Here is a 20000-nt window from a genome sequence, read left to right as displayed (position 1 = left end):
GGGCGGCAGGGCTGCCTGAAGAGAGCACACACACATTTATACACACATTCATACACACATATGACCTGACATCATGATACACAAGCTCACCTAGAATAAAACTCTGATTACTTGAAGCTTGCATCTGATTTTGACACAAGTTTCACCCTGTGTCCTTTTTTTTTCTAACAGGAAGTGAATGCACCACTCACTAAATGTGACACACAGAATAAGATCTTAATCAATAGTTGTAAAATGTAAATCTATGAATGTATGAATCCACCTGACAATGATAATAGTAATCACAATCTATCACGTTATTTTAAATATACCTGATTTAAAACCCTGGTCAAGAGCTTTGAGCTGGTTATAAAGCAGAGTTGTATGGACTGTGACGCCACTTTATGACCTGAAAACAGTGAGAACAACATGTCCCATGCTGTAGTTTATAATCTGTGTCTCTCCAGTGAGGGGGTCAGTGTCAGACATGATGACTGACAGCAAACAGAGGGTAGTCTTTTTTTTTATTTTCTCCACATGGAATATTTAATCTGGTTGGCATGTTTGCCTGTTTAAAGAAAGCATGATGAGATTTTTCATTACAGAATAATTAGACATCTGAAAAGACTAAATGTAAAAACAAGAGACACATCACTTTTTGTACAGCAAAGAAAAAGTTGGCAAAGCTTTCAGCTGCTGTAGAGTTTTCCTGCTTCAATATTGATAGGAGGGACCATTAAGGGCTGGTATCAAAAATATGCTTTAAACTTGCAAAAAATCACTCGTTTGCATTTCTGCTTCATAGTGTTCCATATAACATTTCAACCATTTTTAACCAATCAAAGAATGAGTCCCATTAAAATGTCAAATGATGTAACCACAAAAGCAGGATAAGTATTAAATAATTCCCCTTTCTAGAAGTGGTGCAAATATACTGATGAAATAAGTTGGTTCTTCTGAAATACTGTTTTATTTCTTAACTAATTTTTGGGTCGGTTGTTCTAAACTAATCTTAAATTTCATTTTTACAGTGTAGTAGACTGAAAAAATCATATTCATAAGAACTTTTTTATTTGCTTGATATTAGCTTATATTTTCTTACATGAGACACCACTTGACATTTCTCAGTTTTACCCAGGAGATGACAACATACACACAAAAATTAAATTAAAAAAAAAAAAAAAAAAGACTAACTTTTGGGGCCAGTGCAATTCACCACAGACCTGTGGATGAAGACTGTGCAGCTGTCTCCAAAGTCAAGCTCATTAAGAAGAGTTTATTCTTTTAATGTTTTTAAATTTTTAAAATGTTGATATGGATTTTAAAACATGAAATGTGACTGACAAAATGATCTGTCTACATTGATCAAGGTTTTTTTTAAACAAATACTGGATAATTCCATTACATTTCCATTTCCATCAGTGTGATATTTTAGCCTCTGTCAAAAAATTGAGAGGTACTTGGGGACACTGTAAGGTAAAATTCCTAAAATGCCACCAATAACCAGCTAAGCAGAAAATGACAATTAAAAAAAATGACTTTTTGACAAAAAAAAAAAAAAAAAGAAAAAAAAAATACATTATTGATATTATCTGTATTTGGTATTCGGACCCACGTCCTAGAGTGAACACTCTTGAACTTTTTAGTTATCAGAACAGGAAAAATCAGCCATTTGTTGAAGCATGTTTTAGACATTATAATAATGACTATGAATTTATTTCAGCATTTTTGTGAATAACTAACATTAAATGGTTTATACTGACACATAGTGAACAAAAGGTTCCTGTTGCTGTTTGCTTGTTGGTTTTATTTCTATTGTGATGTGTTTTTTTATTTTTTCATTCTGTTTAACTGTAAAGTGGCCTTGAGTGTCTAGAGAGGTACTTTTAAATAACATGTTTTTATAATAATAATAATAGTAATAATAAGTATTATTATTATTATTATTATTATTATTATTAGACTGTATAGGAATGATTATTATTATTATTATTATTATTATTATTATTATTATTATTATTATTATTATTATTATTATTATTTATTTTTATAATTCTTATTATTATTCTTATTATTCTTATTATTATTATTATTATTATTATTATTATTATTATTATTATTATTATTATTATTATTATTATTATTATTGTTGTTGTTGTTGTTGTTGTTGTTGTTATTGGAAAAACTCAGCAGTTGTTGCAACTTTACCACCTTTATCATGTTGGTAAAGATGCCACAATCAGGTTGAGCCAGAGGGTCTGTGTGTTTTTTAAGTAAGAAATTAACTTCTGATTTGCCCGACCTTGTTCAGATGTTGGTACAAATATTAGTAAATGATGAAATTAGAATAAAAGAAAATTGCGAAGGTATCAGAGCAAAGGTACAGGAACTTGAAATAGGCATGAACACAATACAGTTTTTTTTTTTTTTCAACTACCAGAAGTAAAATAAAAATGACCATAGAATTTAACTGTCAGGCTAACTAGCATGCTAACATGAGCATAAATCTGTTTTTCTTCACCCTAACTGCCTCTCAGCTCATCCCCACATGTCAACAATGACTGCTGACTTTACAGCACCCGCGAGTCACCCAGAATTCTTTCAATTATCCTTCCATAAATCTGACAAACACAGCACAGTGAGTGGCAGGGCATGACAAGCTGCTAATTAAAACATCTCAATAAGCTGAATTAGGATATTTAACCCAACAACACTGGAAGGTTTCCCTCCACGCTGATAAACACTCATCATGTTCATCATGTACACACAGACGCACAAAGAGCAGTTTCTGCCACAGAGCCGTGTCAGCCATACTAATGTGCTCCAACAAAAACTTTTCAAAACCACAAAACATCAGCCATTACAGCTGCGGCGGCTGCATGCTGTGCACTGGGAAACGAGGCGCTGGGAGTGTGTGTGTGCTAATGCGCAATTTGTGTGTACAAATGTGTGTGTCTCTGTGCAGTGTACATCTGCTTGTTGGAGTGTGTGAGCGTCAGTGCGAAGGGATTTTGTTGTTGCTGTGCCAAGACTAATTAGTCTTTTTGTGTGTCTGGTTGGTCCTTGTTGGTGATGACCGAGGATGCTGATTGGTCAGCGTGGAGAGGGGGAGAGATAAGGGATGGAAGAGGAGGAAAGGAAGGAGGTGAGATGACGAGAGAAGGAAAGAGTGTTAGAAACTATATTAAACTCTATACTGTGGTTGTCACCAACACTTCAGTCCTACTTTAATGTTATACTCCCTTTCAGCAGACTGTCTGCTACAATTTGGTGTTAGTTGCAGGTTTGTACGATAATTTCTTACCTGTCAGTGTTGAAAATTATGATGACCCAGTAAATATTTCATATTTTGTGTCTTAGTATCCAGAATATTGCCAGGATCTGGAACGTACTTCTACATCTTTCAGAAATTATGGTGACCTTGTCTTGTTTTGTTTTGCAAAGCATTTATCTATGACCATTTATCATGGAGTTATATACACATATGGTGAAAATGGCCCCATCTCACAGTGATAAAGAATCCTTTAAAAAGGTCCTGGGGCCAGATGGAGATCCAGATCAACTCAAAAAATGAATCACTTTTTTCTTATCCTATTTTGAACATTTTCTGAAAATTTCATCAAGATCCGTTCGTTACTTTTTAAGTTATGTTGTTCACAGACAAACAGACAAACTCTCCAAAAACATTACCTCCTTGGCGGAGGTAATAAGGAGAGAAGAGCTAAGGTGAAAACTGAAAAGAAAGTGGGACTGGACAGGGAAGAAAAAAAAGGAAGCAAAGACATTAGGAAAGGAGGGAAGGGAATGAAAGGAGAGGACTCAGCAGGAAAGGATGAAGAGAAGTAAACAGGGAAGGAGAAAAGAAGGAAACAAAGATGGGTTGAGAGGAAATGAGGAATGAGGAAAGGAAGAGTGTAAAAGGAGAAGTATAGAAACACTGGATGAGGATAGAAGGTATTTTTAAACATTTAAATACTGTTTAGCAATCCTGATATAGTGTGTGTTTGTGAGGAGTGTGTGTGTGGGTTTCAGAGAGTGTGTGTACGATAGCAGAATGAATCATATCTCAGCCAGACACAGCACTATTGTGCCACTCAAACTTCCATCCAATCTTTGTTGTGATTGGCCAGAGCCCTATCTCCACAGCAGGTGCATAGGGCTACACATCAGCACACAAAGCAACTTTGCACACACACACTCACGGACACACATACTTGCATACCCATGTTCCCAGCCGCACAATAACACACTCTCACAAACAAATCCTCTTATGTGCAGCCCATATGAATGCTTAATTCAGAGATGAAAACAGCCTCACAAAAGGCCGAGAGCTGCTGGGTAAATTATTGATTGAGTGTGTGCCACCCTTGGCCCGCAGTAGCCACCCTCGTCCCAGTCCAGTGTCTAAGAGCTATTAGTGCTGACAGTAAAGAGACAGGCAACATGATAGCAGATCACTGAGAAGCTGGCAGCCTCCGTCTGAAGGGACTGCGGGACTTCTTCAAATGATTTTCTGCCCCGACTTCTTGTTGAGTTAAACTGATGTGCACACAGGGCGCTGTCATTTACTTCTCCCTCCTCCAGGCCTTCAATGATGGGAGCCGAGTTTGTATAGATGTGGATGGTTGGCTGTGTGTGTGTGTCTGTGTGTGTGTGTGTGTGACGAATTGTAATGATGTTGACATTTGAAATAAGGGGACATGGTGCGACATTGTGGCTTCACCCAAAGTTTCACTGTCTTGAATAAATCCTGTCTATTGTGGTGTTATAAGTTCAAACACTGTTTGTGATTTCATGTTGAGATCCAGATTGTGCTCTAATGCACTCTGCAGAAATGTCAGTGTAATATTCAACTGGCTCATATTTCCAGGCAGAAAAACATCAACATCATAAATTAGAAAGGCCTCTCTGCCTGTCTGTGTGTCTGTTTGTGTGTCTTTACGTTGCTGTAATTAAAGTTTGCTATGCACTCCACTGGTTCAAACTCATAGCTGTGAAAACCCTTTTTCCTCCCACTGTCAGTGTAGCCTTTCTGCTGTCAGGATAAGGCTTGTGATATTCAAATGGATGTTGATTTAAAACACTTCTGGGGCAATGATAACATATTCCCAGGACGTAAACTGTGATTGCCACCAAACTTACAGCAGGGTAGGAATAAAAAGATGAGTGGAAGAAAGTTTTTAACCACTCTGGGTAATTACAATCATTCACAAGCATCGGAAATTTTCTGTCTCACATGAGGCTAAGGACAGGAAACAGAATAATTTATTTAAACAGCAGTAAAGACTAATCACATATCACTAGACTTAAGCAAGGTTTATACTTGGACTCAATTCTGTAGCTAACGCTGTTGTGAGCATGGCATGCTCCTCCCAGACACTAGATGGCAGTATGATTTATATGCCAGTCACAACTATAGACTGTAAAAAAATGGACGTGGTCTCTGTGATGTCACCCATCTGTTTCTGAAACAGAGTTTTAATGCAAATCGTTGACGGGGGCCATATTGGAAATGGGGTGTGCTTTAAGTCTCCACACTAACAACTAAAGAGCACCCAGCTGTCAATCAGCTGAGCTCTGCCTCTGATTGGGCGAACTTACATCCAAAATATCTTCTAAACTGCTGAGTTACAACAGAATTCACCCTCCATAGAGTGTGTGCAGTTAGAGAAATTAGCAAAACAGACAGGAGGTATTTTTTGTACCAGGCTGTAAACATGTCTACTCCTTGAGCTAGCCTCAAGTGGACACTCAGTGAACTGCAGTTTTTAGCACATGTGCATTACCTCAAATTTTTTAGACCTAAATGAGACTAAGATAAATAATTCCTGAACTTTTTTCACCTTCAACGTGACCTGTACAACTCAACTGAAAAACAAACTGAATCTTTCAGGACCGACTACATTTTGCAAAAATGCATCTGAAGTCTACCAAAAGCATGATGGGAAAATGTGTTCTGGTCTGATGAAACCAAAGTTAAACTTGTTGGCCATAACTCTAAACACAAACACAGCACAGCAGCAAAACAACAGCAGACCCACAGTGAAGCATGGTGGTGTACAGCATCAGGCTATGGGGCTGTTTGTCTTCAGCTGGAACTAGGGCCTGAATCAAGGTGGAGAAGATTATTAACAGTTCCAAATCCCAGGTTTCTACAAGAAAGCTGAAGATAAAGATCATCTTCCAGCATGACAACCACCCAGCATACATCTAGATCAACTAAAGAACGGCTTCACCAGAAGATTCAGGTTTTAGAATGACCCAGTCAGAGCCCAGACCTGAATCCAATTGAAAACCTATGGCTGATCTGAAAAGAGAGGACTGTGTCCGGGAGACATCCTCCCAATATGGCAGATCCTGACAGATTTGGAGCATTTACTACAAAGAAGAGTGGTTCAGATATCAACAAGTCAAGATGTGCTACGCTGATAGACACCCAACAAAACAGACTGAGAGCTGGAATCAGATCAAAGTGTCCACAATGGATAAGTTTAAGGCTGTGCACAGACATTATTTTAGCTGAAATGATTTCTCTTGGTCTTATTTTTACATGGCTGTGTGGACTTTTTTGTATCTGCTGTATATTGCAGACTTAGTCACTGTGGGAAAAGAAAGTCTTGTCCAGAAGCTTTTTAGGGGTAACCATTGGAGACACAAAAAAAAAAAAAAGTTATCTGTTACCCTGAGGCATCTCTGACATGGTGTCAGACACTGAGAGAAAATGACTTCAGATGGCTCCTGACATTGTCGACAAGATGATATAGTTCTGCTCTTTTAAGGCCTACTGATGCAGTAAAACTGCCAGTGTCATCATTTCATATCTTTCCCTTTGTCTTTGAAAGATGTGATAACCACTGTTGCCACAATTACCTTGAAAAAGTAATCTGATTACTGATTACTCCTTCAAAAAGAAACCTAATTACTTTACCGATTACTCATTTTTAAAAGTTACTCAGTTTGATTACAAGTGACTTTATTAATTAAATTCAGTAGCTGCTGACATCACCTGCAGCTGCATGATTTGGCAAAATTATGTGATTGCAATTAAAATGAACAATAATTTGTTTTGTTTTAAAGGAACATGCAGACATTGGTAGTTTTGAAATGTTTACTGTAAAATCAAAAAGAAAAATATTCATTTTATACATTTTGAATATCAAAATACAACTACAAAAAGCTTTTACAGTATTATTTTGGTGCACTACAGCACTGTTCAGTTAAATGTTAGATTTAAATTATTTTTTTAAATGCTTGGTTTAAGTATACTTTCATTTTATCAGTTTCATTTTGTGTTAAAGCTGTAGTCTGTTGATCCTGTATTTGTAATACAATTAGTAAAAAAAAAAAAAAAAATGTTGCTGGAGTGTGGGCTCACATAACCCTTAGTACCCTGCCCGGGCATCCGAGTCTAAAAAGTCTGGGCACGCCCCTGCTTGTCACCGCGTGGCTGCCTCGTTGTAGCATACGTACTCTGCTCCTCAACGGATGTATTTGTGCTAAACGGAGGGTTCAGCTCATGGAATAGAGGGAGTTACAGTGAAAGACAGGACTCACCTTTCCCCCAGGTAAAAGTCAAACAACTTCTTATGCGTTTATGTCAGCAGTGCGCTGATCTCTCTCTTATTGATTCCTAAAAGTTTCAAAGATCTTAAGCAAACTGCCAGCACAGAGTGAACAACGAAGCTTAAAGCTGTCATTTTTAGCTGACACAAACTCCAAACAGTGACTGTGTTTCCAGCTTAGAAAACGTGCATCTCTCTCCTCCCCTTCTGTTGTTTACGTTTGTGTCGCTGGCTGCTTCACGTCAGTAGTCCTCATTCTGAAAACGTGATGAATAGGTGACTCCAGCACTCCGGAGACAAGAAAAAAAGCACGTGTTTTTTTTTTATATATAGGCTACAAGAAAATTTTAAAAAAAGAAAAGAAAGAAATTGTAACAGAACTTTATAGGAACTTTAATTGTAATACTGGTTTGGAAAAGTAACGCATTCCTGACTAATAAAAGGGGTCATATCAGAGTAGTGCTTTACTTGCATCAGAGGATGTTGCTAATGTTAGCTATCAGCTAACTGCTGCATCTTAAAGGGATTGTTCAGTTTTTTTGAAGTGGGGTTGTATGAGCTCTATGTGACCACTAAGGACATTAGATACAGTAGAAAGTTGTCTCCTCTCCCTCAGTAAGACATACACTGTAGAGCTGCACGATTTGGGGAAAAGGTGCGATTTGCGATTAGGTGGACAATATTGCGATTGCGATTGTGCTTGCGATTTAATAAAAAAAGTTGTGTCATGATGAGTCTACAGACTTGCTTGGTTATCATGGAGAAAAATCTGAATTGTATGTGCTGACATTGCGATTGCGATATCCTCTTTTGCGATTACATAATTGCATGTGCTGACATTGCGATTGCGATAATCGTGCAGCCCTAATAAACTGTAATCGATGGTGACGAGGAAATAGACGCTAACAGGGACAGACGGTACCAAATTCAAAGGCTATTTTCTCGGCCTACAAGAACTCAAATCAAAAAGTAATACCACAGTTTAAGAGTACGATACATAAAATATTTTTTGAGTGCATTAAGTCTTCGGAAATATAAACATTTATCGGGACCTAACTAACTCATGTGTCCTTACGCGCAGCGCTAGTGCGCTCCGTCCCCTCTCCTCCTTCCAGCTGCAGGGAATGTAAACAAGCTATGCTTCGAGCGCTGGTTTTAGCCTCTTGTAAGTTTGATCAAGTATCGTAATTCTTTTGTTTGTTCTCTAAGGATTGTGAGGCAGCGTAGGAAATTCAAAATGAGTGACTATGACAGGGACGATGAAGTTTCATTCACTTTGAAATCAAAAGGATACCTGCATGAACCGAAGTAGCTACACAGAGCTGCTACAGATAGCGACTGAAAGGAATACAGAGGAAACATCCGCGGACACTGGACATCAAGACAGAGTCAGAAATACTCAGTGGTGTAAACGTCTGAGCTGTGACTCAATGCCCACGGATGCTGAGTGTTATTGCTGTCACTAGTGGAACTTGGTTACAGACACTCTTCAGGATTTGTCTGAGGACACTGCTGGCTCTAAAGCCGTCTGTGTAACTTATCACACAGATTTCCCTGCTCTTCTGAATTCTGGAGTGTCCTGTAACAGCAACAACAACAACAACAACAACAACAACAACAACAGTCATGGCAGCAGTAACACTCAGCATTTCGATGTCCAGTGTCCGTGGATGTTTCCTCTGTATTCCTTTCAGTCGCTATCTGTAGCAGCTCTGTGTAGCTACTTCGGTTCATGCAGGAATCCTTTTGGTTCCAAAGTGAATGAAACTTCATCGTCGCTGTCATAGTCACTCATTTTGAATTTTCTACGCTGCCTCACAATCCTTAGAGTACAAACAAAAGAATTACGATACTTGATCACACTTACATGAGGCTAAAACCAGCGCTTGAAGCGTAGCTTGTTTACATTCCCTACAGCTGAAAGGAGGAGAGGGGACGGAGCGCACTAGCGCTGCGCGTAAGGACACATGAGTTAGATAGGTCCCGATAAATGTTTATATTTCCGAAGACTTAATGCACTCAAAAAATATTTTATGTATCGTACTCTTAAACTGTGGTATTACTTTTTGATTTTAGTTCTTGTAGGCAGAGAAAATAGCCTTTGAATTTGGTACCGTCTCTCCCTGTTAGCTTCTATTTCCACGTCACCATCGATTAAAGTTTGTGTCTTACTGAGGGAGAGGAGACAACTTTCTACTGTATCTAATGTCCTTAGTGGTCACATAGAGCTCATACAACCCCACTTCAAAAAAACTGAACTATCCCTTTAAGGAGGAAGTTATGTGTGACTCATTCTTATTCCTAGATTGGAAAAAGAAAGAAACAGACACACCTTGGTGGCTAACACAGACTGAACACTGGCTTTAAGCTAACCCTCAAATATCATTTGTCATGATACAAGATCAGCAAAACAACTGCCGTCAATGATGTAGGGGAAAAAAAGCTACTGCTTCTTTATTTTAGGTGACTAGCCTGAACAAAAGTGACAGATTCAGATGAACCATGAGTTGAACAAAAAGAGGAATGAGATGTGTGATATGTTTCAACACTCTGTGTCGCAGAATTTGAAAGATTCACCCTGAAATATGGCCCGACATCCCTCCAGATCTCCACCATCCATCCTTTTTTAATTGGCTGATCAGTCACGCTGTGGCGACGTTATAATGTCTTGCCAGATTCCTTGTGTTAACTCATAACCTGGAGCACAGCTAAGAGACTGTGTTTGAGTTTCCTGCCCTGAGTGTGATGATGAAGCGAAATGGCCTCGGTGTGACTGCGAAGGATCCGGCAGCGTAACACCCTTCTTGATTGATCCCTGTTTATTTTCGTAAAATGGGAAAACAGTGTTGGTGACTTTAGGTTATGAAATGTCTTCTTGGCAATGATGGAGCAGCCCTGTGCCAGAGAAAGAAAATGAAACTCATTTATCCGGCTTACCTCGGTGAACAAAAACACCTGAAGCCGTGAAAAACTTTGTATAATTCAGAGAAAGTGCATCTTTCAGGTTGTTGCGCAGTTTTGACAGAGACTGCGTTTGATACTCTCTCGACTGCTATCACCCTACTTTTCCAAAAACATGTCTTCTAAAGTTTTCTATCTTCTCTCCCTGATCCAAATGTCGCCTCCCTTTTCATTCTGTGAGCTGCTTGATGAATCAGAGAGGACTTGTACCTTGTTTTGAATGTTAAGTGTCTGAACTCTTTTTTTAAACGCTGGAGACGGATATGTTATGACTGGAGCTGCCTGGCAGACCAGCTGTGACCGTATTAGCACAGTGTGACTCCTGCCTCTCTGCAGCTCCCTCCTCGCACACTTTGTCCTTTTCACATATATAAATAATCAAAAACAGTTGATTAATTTCCCCTCTGATGCATCACAGCAATTGCCAATGTTGGAAAAAGAGAAAAGTTTTAGTCTCCCTTCCTCCCCCCGCCCCTCCGCTTCTCTCCCCTGCTGCCTCTCCCCACGCTTTTCCCCTCTCGCTTCCATTTCCGACACACGCGCTTCACACTGTCTGATCTCCTCAATCTGCCGCTGATATGCCTTTCACAAAGCTCGTCTTTTTAGACCTAGCCTTCCCTTAGACCCTCTCCCCGCTGTCCTACCTCCTCCTTCCTCCCTCCTCTCTTCTGCCTCCCACTCCCTCCGTCAGACACAGTTTAATGGTGACAGCCATTCAATCGGATAATTAACATCCGTTTAATGCTCATTAACCGGGATGTATTTGTCTCGTTTGATTTGTAATTACCAGGGCTTTTTCACAGGAAAACACAACGGTAATGTTTCCTTTGTGACGGCTTCATTGATGGGATTGATTTGAACTCAGGAGGGAGGCCAACATGGAGGCTGGAGGAGGCCGGGTTGTATATGTGTAGAAGGGACATTGCTATTTATCTCACTCTAACGCACATCAATACGCTACAAAGTGACAGAAATCCCCACAGATAGAGTATCGGTACCTCGAACTCTACCATCAAGACATAATTAAGCAAAGAAAAGCATTAAAAGTACTAAAAGAAATCTGTTTATGTTGACACAATTTTTTGTAGATATAAAGTCAAACTTTGAATTGAAACTTGTCTGTGTAAAATACCTTAAAGGTAGAGTCTGCAGGATTTTTCTAAAAATAAAAAAAAGCAACATTTACAGGAATAATCCTCCTCAGTTGTCTCCTGTGGGCCTCTACACATTTGTGTCAGTGTCTGTGTCTACCTCGACCCTCTCCTCTGCTGTATGTTGATGTTTTGGTTGCATCAGGATGTTTCTGAGTAGAAAGTAAGTGTGGCAGCCAATCACAGTGTGGTCAGTGCGCAAGAGACTTTGCATGTTTGACAAGAGGCAACATCCAGTTTATAGAAATATAGCTTAGTGCGAAAAGTTGCTGTTTATCGAGGATACACTCAGCCAACACTCAGCTAAAAATACAGACTTTACAGCATTGAAAACATATTTACAGCCTGGTTCAAAAATTGGCTTGGTTCTGAAATGCTAATCTCGTTATTGGCACACACTGTACGAGGGATGAATGTTTTTCTAACTCGGCAGTTTTGAGGATACCAAGATCGTCTGGTTAACCTCACATCACTGATGGGTGCCCTAAAGCTGTCAGAAAGGAAGCTCAAAGCCTCTGTCAAATCTAATGTGGCTGTGTCCATGGATTGGCTTCACTGTTTTAGGAAAAGGCGGCTGAAAAGGAGACATTTTTCATACAGTCTATGGTGTTGATTGTGAGTGGCCAGAGTGGCTGTGATAGTAGCATGGAGGGAGAAAGACACAACCAAAGTGAAACAAAAAGCCAAACTGATAAAGCTTTTTCCTAATCGAGGTTGACGCTTAGCTTAACTTTCAATCACTTTTGGGTACTTGGAGAGAAGCATCAGATGAAGAGTGACACGAGCCAGCTTTCTGCAAACCAAGTATGTGTCAAATACCTGTGATTAGCTTGTGCTAACATGCCAAGTCAGGTGCACGGCTCTCACATCTCTCCTACATTGAAACGTAATGCTAAAGGTGGTTGCTGGACTAGTGAGTGTGTTCACGTAGCTTTGGTCGAAAGCAGTGGGTGTGCGCTGCTGCTGGCACTGAGCCAAGGAGGAGGAGCCCAGTCTTAATGTTGTGTTTCCTAACAAGTAAAGAAAAATAGTGCAGACCCTACCTCTAATGAATTTATTTATTTTCCACTACAGTGCAAAATATCCTGGCATATTTTGAATAAATGGTAATTGTTAGCAAAATATACCCTCACTGAGAGTCAGTCCACTTGAAGAACACAGGTAAAATGTAAAAAACACAGTCAAATGCTCCTAAGTAAGAGCAGTGAGGCATCTTTTTGTTTGTGCAGTGTTAGCAGCTCTAACTCCTCTTGTACTTGTACCTACCTCTGCTGTCGTGTGCAACAAGCTAAACTAACTGAAATCCACAGCCACATCTAGGTTAATATCAAGGTCATCTATCTCCATGCTCCTGGACAGGACACTGACTACACCAGGCTCAGCTCAGATTGGAAAGGCAGCCCTCTGTTCAAAGGGAGCAGGGGACTGAGGCAAAGCAACAATCCAGCTGTTAGTATCTGGACTGGAGCTTTAACAGGAGGGTCTGTGTGGATGGTGAGTGTCCCATTTCCACAGCTGATCTCAGCGACACGTTCATCCATCACTCAGACAGCCTCAGCGGCTCGTTAACAGACTCATGCACTCCCTGGGGACCAGCCGAGGAGCGTTTGGCTAACTTTGTCGCTGGATTTGAGGATACGTTCTCTTCCCTTCAAGGTCGATGCAACTAGGGGTCTAGGACATCAGGACTGGGTCTGTTCTCACACATTAAAGTTTTAAAAGTACTCTTGTTTACAGAGAGTTTCAGAACTGTTGCACAGAGGGAGTGAATGACTTACAAAGAGATTATCTTTAACGTGGTGAATGATTGGACCCAGCCTTGTCTTTTGCTCTGGCTTCTGCTCGTTTCTTAGCTTCAGAGTGTCTGCTCCTACAGCAGACAGGAGCTTTGTGGTCAGGTCCACACAAGGAGATAAAAATCTTTTTCTAGTTGGATCATATCAGGACAGAGCCGCGAGGATTAATGATCATCATGGAGGATTATCCATCTTAAGATACAAAACCAATACTCGGTGTTCGAGGCCTGCATTTCAGCGTGAGATTACAGGTGTTTACCAGTTCACCTGTTAGTGTAGTTCAACAGTGATGCACTGTGGATTGTTTGCTGTTAAGTAATGAGTTTGATACTGAGGAGCTGAAAGAGAGCTTAACTCAAGGGTGCTGGGGGATCTGGTGATACTGTCAGGGACCCTGTTGTTTTACTCTTTTCTTTTTTTTTAAATAAGAAACTGAGATCATAAATGTTATTGTACTTAAAAAAAAACATTCATATTTTAAGTGTTAAGTTTTTTCCATTCACTCCACCTCAAAAATGAAACTCTAATTTTGTGTTTTTCTTCACTTTAAACTGTTTTATCCTTGTATAACATGCAGGAAATTTAAAATTACTCCACAACATTCAACACTTCAACACCTGGCTCTACCACTGAGCAACAGGTAGAAAGTTTGCTTTAGAACAACAACCAGATGTTCTCCTAAAAGTGCTAAAGTGCACATGATTTGCCAAAAAAAAAGAAAAATCAAATGTTGTAGTACAGTCGTTTATGATAAATTATATATATATATATATATATATATATATATATATATATATATATATATATATATATATATATATATATATATATATATATATATATATACAATTTCTTTGAAAGGAATTTGACATTGTTAATGGTACCTCAGTTTTCCTGTCCATCATCCCAGACTTCCTCCTTTATTTCTATGGTTAACAGAGGAGTATTTTAAGAGTATTAACAAAGGAAGATGGTATCAGTAGTAATGGTCTTGCCAGATGAAAGAATCTGATGCACTGAGATGTTTGAGCCTGTCATCAGTTTTATTAGCAGAGTTTCAAATTAATATATATTTTTCAGTTGTTATAATAGTTTTGAATACACAGAGTGTTTATTTGGGCTGCATCAAAGTTTTCTGTTGACACTCTGCGCTGCAGTCAGACAATAGCAAAGTAAAAAAAGAACCAGTTTGTCACAAGGGAGGTGAAAGAATAGAGGAAGAAGGACCCAAGTGAAGACAAAAATAAAGGGTATAATAAACAAAACCAAAGAATTAAAAGGAAATGTACTTATCACAAAAATAAATAATTAATAAAATTAGAAAAAAAAATGAAGACTGGAAAACGGAATACTGTGAGCCACTGGGAACATACAGTTGATTGTAAGAAGGACATACATTTAATGAACTGACTATAAAAGGCTGAAACAAAGAGACTGAATACACTGGGAGTAACGAGCGAGACACAGGTGTTACAAGGAGACAAAGACGAAAACTATTAGGTACAATTAACAAGGAGGGAACGACACAAGGGAGGAAAATAGAGTAAACCAACACACAGGAGGCAAGAACTACTAAATAAACCAGGAAATACTCAAGACAAGAAGACAGGTCATGAGACAGACAACAAAAGACTACAAAATAAAACTTAAAATGAAATGTTATTCTTGTCTTAAATTCAACATTTAAGCCTTAATAAATGTGTATGAGATATTTTGCGTATATGAATCACCTACTTTACAAAAGATGAGTTTTTTGTTTGTTTTTATTTCTGTTAGCTGTTTGTAACAATAAAAGTAAAGGTTGTTCATTAGCTTCCCATCTCTTTTTTATAGATTTGTTGATTGACTCTAAATTACACTTGAAGCACAGTGGACTTCATCTGTTGGCAAAGTGTGAGCCTTTCCCATCCAGCCCAGCTTACACTTTACACCCCGCTCCCCTTGATGCCTCCCCTCTCCTCCCTAAGTCTCCTCACGCGTGGGAAGATGATGTGCCTCCTCCAGCTCTCCTTTTTCCCAATGTATTTATTTACTCACTTATACAGGGAATAAATCAAGGTCAGCACACAATGCCGAGAACGGCTATTAAGATTCATTGTAATGCAAATTCTCCTGTAGCGAGTGCACTACATTGACAGGTACTGACACACCAAGAGATACGCAAACATCCACTCGTGAACGCACACGTGCAAAAGACACACACACATTCACTGACTTAAAGATTGTGTAAGCTGAAAGAGACGGTGTTTCTCCATACCACTCACACCTGCTTCGTCTCTACTCCATGCACGTTTTCTGTACACTGTCCATTTTCAGATATTTTATCCATTTTACTTTTCAACAAGTTCTCAACACAAGTTTTTTTTCATGATATTTACAGCAAATTTATTGGGTCTTTCTAACAATACATTAAGTAATGTGGTGTAATCAAGCGATCTGATTGAAAAAAAAAAAAAAAGTCAATACGTAAATTGAGCTATTAAGCCCATTGATGCTTCAAAATGTGTACGTCTTACATACTTAGCAGTAGTATGAGTCTGACTGTTCTGCTGGGTCTGTTTTGTAATAAACTGCTCTGGTTTCCAGTTTTGTGTCATACACCAAATGTTATTTTGTTTACCAAAAATAAATCTGGAAAGGATTTTCATTTCTACAGCTTATGTAAAAAGCACTTCCATATAATCCACGTATGGTTTTAAAAAACTAATCATTGGTTTATATGGCCTTTAATAAATTTGTAGAACTAAATACCTCTTTTATAGCTAGAAGTGACAAGATTAACTTGTGTTTCTTCCACATCACTTCACTTCTATGTCACAGACGATCTAATGTTAGCGTTGTTGTATTGTAGTTGTAATGCCGACTCATTCCACTAGCTGGTGGTAATTCACCAAAACCTGCCACCTTCATGGAGAAACAGTGTTAGTGCTGTGCATTGTGGGAAACAGTATGCTAGGTAGACTGGTTCATTGTATACTGAGAAGTTTTCCTGGATCAGTAGGACATCTGGGGATTTTTGGCATACTGCGGATTTTGCAGGTTTTCACATACTGACTATTACAGACTGACTTTCAGCCAAAATAGTAGGCACTACTAGTGAAGTTGGCGGTTTGGAAAACAGCCAAAGTTTTTCTTTAAAAAGTTCCGCCATTGTTCTTCCTTCTTCATGTTTCACTAAAGCTATGTGTAGGGTGATGACAACAACACTGCCCCCCACAGTTTCCGGTGGTACTGCTCCATTTAGCATAAGCTTTATAGAAACTTACAGAAATACAGACATTGGAACCATAGACTGTAAAAAAATCTACGTCATCTTGCTCGGTTTGAGGTTTCCACTAAAACTGCTCCCCCTGGTGGCTGGCTGCAGTATAAGTAAAAAAAATCCGGCTTTCCAGTCATTCCAGATGGGCTGTGGTCAAACTTTTAAAAAGTTAATACACCTTGTAGAAATATTTCTCACGTCTGATTGTTGAGATGACTTTAAGATATTATATAGCTGCCTTGTATTGAAGTCCTTTTTTTAATAAAATTTTTCATTTTTGTTTGTTGTACAAGGTTAAAAGCAAGGTAGTACTACATGTTTAACGATGAACAACAGATGCCGTTCTTGTGTTTTTTTTTTTTTTGTTTTTTTTTTGTAAAATATGTATAGAGCCAAAAAGTAATTAGACTCTTGAAAGAAAAAAACAATTTTTATATTTGTCCACCCAGATTCTCCCAGAATCCCTCACAGTCTCTACTGCGCAGACTCAGGCTGCACAACTGCTTCAATGGCTGCACATCTGACGGGGTATTTTGGCTTCAAAACCATATGATGGTAAATGGCAGAGCCACACTGTCCACTCTATATACAGTCTATGATTGGAACACAGAGCACGGGCAGACGGCTCCATCTGTATCCAGATCCGCATTAAACATTGCGCAAAATGGGCCTTTATATGGTGCTCAAAAAGTTGTAACTCCCTTTTATAAACAACTACAACACTTATAAAGTTTTGGGTAGGAGCCTTTTTTACTCACAAGGTGAAGTGTGTCATCAGCTAAATGCAAGCTCCTACAAGTGCCAGTCAGTCACTGGCTTATCTAGTCAACATGTTGTGATGTTCTTTAACAAGAGAAAAAACATGATATTGGTTCCAGAGGATGATGCTTTAGTGCATGACTGTATCTGCCATCAGAGCAAATGCTTGTTCGCCTGGGTTAATGTCAGCATAAAGTATTTAACGTAGCGTATCCTGGAAAGTTGCTTCATAAATTTATCATTTATCATTTTGAAGATGATGAATCAGCATTGAGACTGCAAAGCATGCAAGCTATAAAATCAGAGGATATGAATTGAGAATATCAACCATCACTGAAGGTAGAGCTAGATTAACCTGGTACAGGTCCAGAATTTTCTCAATGTTCCTTTTTCATCTGTGTCAATCTAAAATCGAGCATCACTCACTTTAGACATGACACTACCTGCCTGAATAGAGAAGCATGGCTCATCTGTATAACACGGTGTTAACAAACAAATGTATTCCCTTCTTATTAATGTAACTCCTGCATCACACTTGGACTTCCATTTTCCAGGAATCCCCTTAAAAGAAGATTTCATTATATCCTCCTGCTCGGTAAACAGCCACGTCTTCTAAATGCCACGAGCCGTGCTCATAAAGCAGATTTGCTGTGACAGACTTTAAGCCTTATTACTGAGCTACATACCTTTATTTACTTTGTCAAGGTAATGTTCCTCACTGAGGCTGCAGGAGATATCTGACATTTTCACAGGCTGAGTCAGACTCTGTATAAACTCTGGGTTTTGATGCTCCTGAGGGAAAACAAAGGGTTTTAATCACTGATGATATGATATGTTGGAAATTTAAAGGTACAGTAGTGATATCAGTGAATACAGTCATGTATGTTTCTGGTCTAAGTCAATTCTGCTTAATGCTGCTAAATTTCACACCCTGCCACTTTCTATCAATGAACAATATTATTTTACATGTGTATGTTTCCATAGAGGTGATACGTTAATTTTTCTGAATCCAGATTTATGTCTAAAGCACCGATTGAGCAGAGAGTTGCTGTTAAATTCATGTTGCCTGTGGTTACTGTTCCTCCATCCGACACCTCATGTGTGTGTTTTACATAATCTTAACCTTTGCATGTGTGTGTACACGAGTGTGTGGGTGTGTGTGTTTGGAACTCCTGGTGAATCTGTCAGATACATCAAAGCGCCCGCTCCCTCTCTCCTTGACGAACGAGCGGTCGTGATGTTTATCATGACCTGCTTTTCAACTCAGGGACTTCACACACAAAAAAATCAAGGGATGGGGGGATTAAAGAGAAAAAAGAAAAGAGAAAACAGTCTGGGATAAATATCAAAAATAGAGCTAGATTCCAGTTTCTCCTGTTGCAAAAATCAGGAAGTGGTCCTCTGCATTCTGCAGAGTGTGTGTGTGAGTGTGTATTAGCTTTGTGTTTTATATTAATATAACTTGTGCAGGTGTTTGTTTTTTGGAGATGCTGTTTGTTCACTCTCACTTTAGATTGTCACAGCGTTGTTTTGCTTCAAACCTAGAAACATAATGATAATTAATTATTAGCTCCATCTGAGCACTTGTCGCTTCCAAAGGGTTATGCCGTCCATCATTTATAATTTGTTGGTAGAAGCAGGCATGATGTCTAAATCTAGCTATAGCTTGATGAATCACTGAATAAAACCTGGCAAAAAAATATGGAGTATTTGATCATCTTTTAATGAACATTTTCCAAAATGTAGGTAGCATGAGCAACACAAGTTAAAAATGGGGTCTGTTTTGCAAGCTGTTCATCGAACAGAGAAGAAAAAGTGAAAATAACAGTCACAGTCCAACTTCAGAATAAAGTTTTTACAGACAGACTGTTCTTGGTAAAAGTCTTGATGGTGTATTTGTTTAGAAGTTAGCCTCAAACATTTCTGTTTCTGTTATGATTGTTGGCACATTGAATTATTGTCAGTTCCACACGTCTCAAACAGGGCCCGTATGCATGACCAGCCATTAGCAAGGAAAATAGACTGTTTGTTCAAACAGCAGAAAGAAAAAAAGTGTTAGATTTAATGTAGGTAAACCCCACCAAAACAGGCACTAACGGCAGGATTACAGCACCTGTTCAGCTGTTTAAAGGCAGACATCGTGCTTCGTGTTTTTGTTTGAGACAAAATATACAAAGATAGTGGACAATCCTTTGGAGAGGTGGTGATGTGTAGCCATACAGCAAACGTAGATTTAGAAGAAACAACATTTTTTCAGTGAACAGATAGAATAGAATAGAATAGAATAGAATAGAATAGAGTAGAATAGAATATACTTTATTTATCCCCGAGGGGAAATTCAGGAGTCACCACAGCATTTAAGAAAACAAAAGTAAGAAAGAGTATAGAAAGTGCAAAAAGGTCCATAAGAAATTAGATGATGACATCCCGTCCACCACTCGTCCACCACTCTCCAGCCCAGCCAGTCTCCACCTCCACAGGGTCCAGGACTGAGCCTCCCCAGCAGTCTGCTCAGTCTCTGTCTCCTGGA

General features: G+C 38.9%; 1 protein-coding gene across 6 annotated transcripts in view; it reads left to right on the top strand.

Moving 5' to 3' along the window:
• The window catches only part of epha8 (eph receptor A8), a 185594-nt gene that overhangs the window by 110193 nt on the left and 55401 nt on the right, over positions 1-20000 (top strand). The window lies entirely within an intron of this gene.

The sequence above is a fragment of the Halichoeres trimaculatus genome, unplaced genomic scaffold (genome assembly GCF_033239565.1).
Source record: "Halichoeres trimaculatus isolate MK-OKI-2021-1 unplaced genomic scaffold, fHalTri1.1 fHalTri1_scaffold_1, whole genome shotgun sequence".
In the NCBI taxonomy this organism is placed as follows: Eukaryota; Metazoa; Chordata; class Actinopteri; order Labriformes; family Labridae; genus Halichoeres; species Halichoeres trimaculatus.
The sequence above is the reverse complement of the archived record's forward strand: the minus strand, read 5'-3'. Positions and strand labels throughout refer to the sequence as shown.